The following is a 4,700-nucleotide window of genomic DNA, read 5'->3' as shown; positions in this document are numbered from 1 at the left end:
AAACAATGAGCTGATTTGATTAATTGTAAGAGGATCACACTGGCTGTCATGCTGAGAATAATAGCAAGAACGCGAGAGCGGAGGCCAGGAGACCAGCTAGAAGATTATTACGATGATCAGAGGAACAGCAATGGTGATGAGGCTAGTGTGCCTGCAGTGAGGGTCACTTGGATTCTAGATGTACTTGAAGACAATGGGGGTTGGTGATATCTCGCACGTGGGGTATGGGAGAAAGACAGGAGGTGAGGATGACACCCAGATTTTAGGTCTACGTGCCTAAAGCGAGGAGTAGCTATTACTGAGACAAGGAATGCTGGGGTGTAGCAGGTTTTAGGGAGAGTCCAGGAATTCCATTTTGCACATGCTATATTTGAAATACTTGTTTGACATCCAAATACAGTATAGATGTCGCCAAGGCATTCGGGTATGTACATATGAGGATGGGAGACGTCCAGGGTAAAGATATTAGTCTGTGAGTCATGGGCTCACAGTGGTATTTAAAGCTATGGACTCACACAAGAGAAGTAGATGGAGAAGAAGCATACGCACTGAGCCTGCAGGTGGCTTTCTGGTCCCGATTGTTGGCTGGTTGGCATGTTTCTGTTCAAGGTGTTGGAAGGGTTAGGGTTAGGGTTAGGGTTAGGGTTAGAGATGACAGCATGCTGACAGCAGGGAAAGCATCCTTACAGGAGGAACACTTGAGAGATTTCTTTGCCATCTCTGGCAAGTTACTGCTTACTGGAGGAAGGAATGTGAAAAGCCGCAAGTGAAATGGAGGATGGCCTCATGCACCTCCAGCCTCACTGTCTACGTGAGGGACCACGTGAGCGTCATTTCACAGAGAGGAGCAGTTTGCCAGTCGACACGTGGCATATGCTTCAACTGCACCCTGGACAAGAAGAGCAGAGCAGGGCACAGCCCCCAGGCTTGCAGAATGTTCCAGGCAGGCTCAAGGTAGAAGTTAGCTGCAGTTTAGTTCAGAAAATGTGTTTATTTACCTTATCCAGAGGTCCCCTCTTCGACCTGAACTGGGTCTTAGGAAATTCATCTATAATTAGGTGTTTTGCAAAATGATCCTTTTGTTTTTATTTTATAGAAATTATATAGTTTCTGGGTCATTAGTATGATCTTGCTTCATCTATTTTATTCTAGTGCTATAATGTATGTGTGTGTGTGTGTGTGTGTGTGTGTGTGTGTGTGTGTGTGTGTACACATGAGAGTTACCAGTCAACGGGATTTGGGAAAAGCGGACTTTTCTTGAAGTAGAAGCCATTTACAAAGTTTCATTGTGTTTCAAGGAAAGATATATTTAAATTACTTAAAATTTTTTTTCTCTGAAGGCACATGAGATTAAAAAATTACCAATCATAAAAGGACCAAGTAAATATTTAAAATGTAAAATATATTTTACTTTTTGTCCTAGATGTTACAATGTTAAAAAATATCGAGAAGCATGAAGTCTCCAGAGTCATTATAGCTACAACTGTGTAAATAACTTGCTTCAAATGATATCAAAAGGAGAGTTAACCTCATTAGATGTAATTCTAACAGCAAGAGAGCCAAATGCATGGCAACAATTGTATCTGGAGATTAACTGGAGGGATGCTGTCCTTATAAAGGCTAGGATTCAATGAAACTTTACTCCGTGAAATTTTCATTTGCAAAGTGATGTTTCTTCTTACAACAACTTACTAATATGGTTTACTTTGGGAGTCTATAACCAATTTTGCTGTCCATGTTATAAAATGAAAAGCAGTTAAAATACCAGATTTAGAAAAACAGTACACTTGCCCATAGGGACATTCTGTGATTGATCATATTATTTGTGATGTGACAGATGCAATGAAGCTAGAATGAGAAGGAGACATATAATTTTGTGTATACTAAACAGGAGTAAAAGGTGACATAGTAAATCCCTAGCCACTGTGCTTTGATGCTAAATAATAGTACTCAATTTATATTCGAAGTACTTTCCATAAATTAACAATACCACTCTTTCAAAAGAATGTACCAGATTTTAGATGGTTTAGGAAATAACATTGAGTTACTCCACAAGCATTTTTTTTTTTTTTTTTTTTAAAAAATAAACTAATTTTATTTTTATGCAGTATACATTTTATTACTTTGTGCTAATACATTCTCATATTACAAAGGCAATTTAGTGGAAGGATGTTTCTTTTGATATTTGAATAATCTGAAAGAACACAAACAGAATTATACATAAAAAAATACTCATTTTGATAACAATAACAACCACAAAAAAAGACAAGTTAAACAACAAAAAAATTTTCCTTTCTTACAGGTGGACATTGAAGTGGCCCTAATTCGGTTTTCTTTTTAAAAGCCTCCAGAGACAAAAGCAGCTTAAAATCTAATTAAAATGAATAAAAAATGTTTACTAAATTACTGGTCTCCGGCACCATTTTCTGTTTTCTGTTGTTTTGATGCAGGTTCTTCTTCTTTGTCTGTTTCTTCTCTTGCTCTTTTCACTGGTCTAGATGCACCATTTTCATCATGTTCATCATCACTGTCAAATTTAGTTTTCTTGCCCTGAAACTGTACTTTTCCTTTAGCAGACCCAATCTGGGCAGCTTTATTTCCCTTTCCTTTTCCTTTAAATCTGCGACCTTTTGACTTCCATTTGTTTAGGGATTCTTGTTGATCTTCTATTATTTTTTTCAATGCTTCTTTTTCCACATCTCCTTCTAGTACTTCCCAGGTGACCTCTTTGTTCCTTAATTGTAGGTTACCATTATTTGCATCTTTTGCTTTATCCAGTGCTTCCTTAGCTTTTTCTTTAAACAGAATTATTCCCTCTTTGGCTCCTCTGACAAAGTCTATCCATTTTATTTCACCATGATTTGAGAAAAGGATATGCAAATCTTCTCTACACGTCTGATCATCTAAGTCCCCCGAGAATTTCAGCAAGCAGCCAATCTTTTCTTCTAGAGATTTCATTTCAGCATTTTCTGCTAACTTTTGTTTTTCTTCTTGCTCTTGTTTAGCTCGTAATTTAGCTTCGATTTTATTTTGCTTTCTTTCTTCATTTTTTTTTGCAAAGTAATCTTCCTTGAAAAGTATTAGCAGGTCTGTGTCTTTGTACTTCTGGCCAGTGGTCTCAACAAACTTCTTAGCAGATTCAATGGTATCAAATACAGCAAATATTGATCCCTTAAATGCTTTGTGCAATGTTCTTCTCATCTGAATATTTAGTACCTGACCTTTATCTTCCAACCATTCTTTTATGTCATCAAGGGTTGCATCAATTGGGAAGCCTTTAATATAAACAGATCTGTTTTTTACATCATTTTTATACTCATCAGTCACTTCAGGGAGGGGTTTGCTTGGAGATCTTCTAATTTTAGTTTTATCTTCACTTATTTCCATAAGTTCCACCTTTGATTTGCTCAATGCTTCTACTATTACATTAAAGTCTGTTGTTAGACGGTTTAACCTATTAAATTTTATCATTATCTCCAAAGGTACCCAGCCTTCATCCAGTTTGATCTGTTCCTTTAAAAATTTGTCGCGTGGCAAATTGAAGTCACCAAAATAATACTCTATTTGATGACAGATTTTGGCCTCCAGAGCAGCCATTTTTTCATTATCACCATTTTCTGCCATTCTGGCTATCTTTAAGTTCCCGGTCCCACAGAGACGCGCCACAGGGTCACTAACAGCGACACCGACGTCTCCTATCCCTAGCGCCGCCAGCTTGCCTAACGCGCCTAAAGAAGATGGGGTCCACAAGCATTTTTGAAAGAGGTTGCTGATAAGACAAAGATGGAAGATATACAATATACATGTATTTAATATAGTAAATTCTACGAAGCAGACTGTATTAGTACATCTGTGCCTGAAATGCACCGTTAGCCCAAAAATGGAAACGCTGATGCTGTTTTCAGGTTTGACTAGGCGTTTTTATATAACCAGCAAGATCTTTTGGCACTTCAGTAGCTGAGTCCCCCTGAAAAGGATGCAAATCTAGGCTTCTCCCAATACTTTCCCTATTATATAGTCGTTCTAGTGAATTATTATGGAGGGATGCTATCTGTGCTGGTTGTTTTCCACTTGACACCTTCCTCCCCCAACCTGCTATTCTCTGCCTTGTTCATACCAGGCAGGCTGCCCCGATGGACCACACAGCCTGAGCACCTCTGCCACTGGTCAGTAGTGAGGTGCAGCCAGGGGTGGGATCAGCCAGAGACAGTGGCAAAAGGAGCTCATCTGTTCCTATTTCCTATATAGAAACAGCGGTGTCCCCCTCTATCCAGAGTTCCGGCTCTCACAGGGATCTGGTCACATTACCCACCACCCACCTTTGCCCCTTCTGCCCTAAGGGTGGTAATAGCTTCCCACAGTTAAACATTTCTGGGTGCTTCAGCATCCTTTGTAGGTACCTTTAACCCTGCACACACCCCTGAAATTGTCTCATTAAAACCTCTTCAATTGAGTCATCAGAGCGGAATTCTTTTCCTGCTGTGACCCCGGCTGACACGGGCACAATGATGTTGATGTTGTATGACAGACCAAATAGCATGATGTACTTCACAAGCGCTTACCTTACAATCAGGGCTGTAGGCACCATTGAGTTTTGAATCTATTCTCTGATGACTTTGCACCGCTCAACAATAGAGCCTTGGTTATTATCACAATTATAAGGTACTGACAAGTAGCCCTTCCTTTTGAGACTAAATGGG

General features: G+C 39.2%; 1 pseudogene; it reads right to left on the bottom strand.

Annotated features, from left to right (window-relative positions):
- Positions 1-2,350: 2,350 nt before the first annotated feature.
- Positions 2,351-3,737, bottom strand: LOC111175384 (lupus La protein homolog pseudogene; annotated as a pseudogene).
- Between the last annotated feature and the right edge of the window lie 963 nt (positions 3,738-4,700).

The sequence above is a fragment of the Delphinapterus leucas genome, chromosome 2 (genome assembly GCF_059928025.1).
Source record: "Delphinapterus leucas isolate spDelLeu-1000000601 "Yukka" chromosome 2, BTC_Dleu_Yukka2, whole genome shotgun sequence".
In the NCBI taxonomy this organism is placed as follows: domain Eukaryota; kingdom Metazoa; phylum Chordata; class Mammalia; order Artiodactyla; family Monodontidae; genus Delphinapterus; species Delphinapterus leucas.
This window is presented reverse-complemented; position numbering and strand designations above follow the sequence as displayed.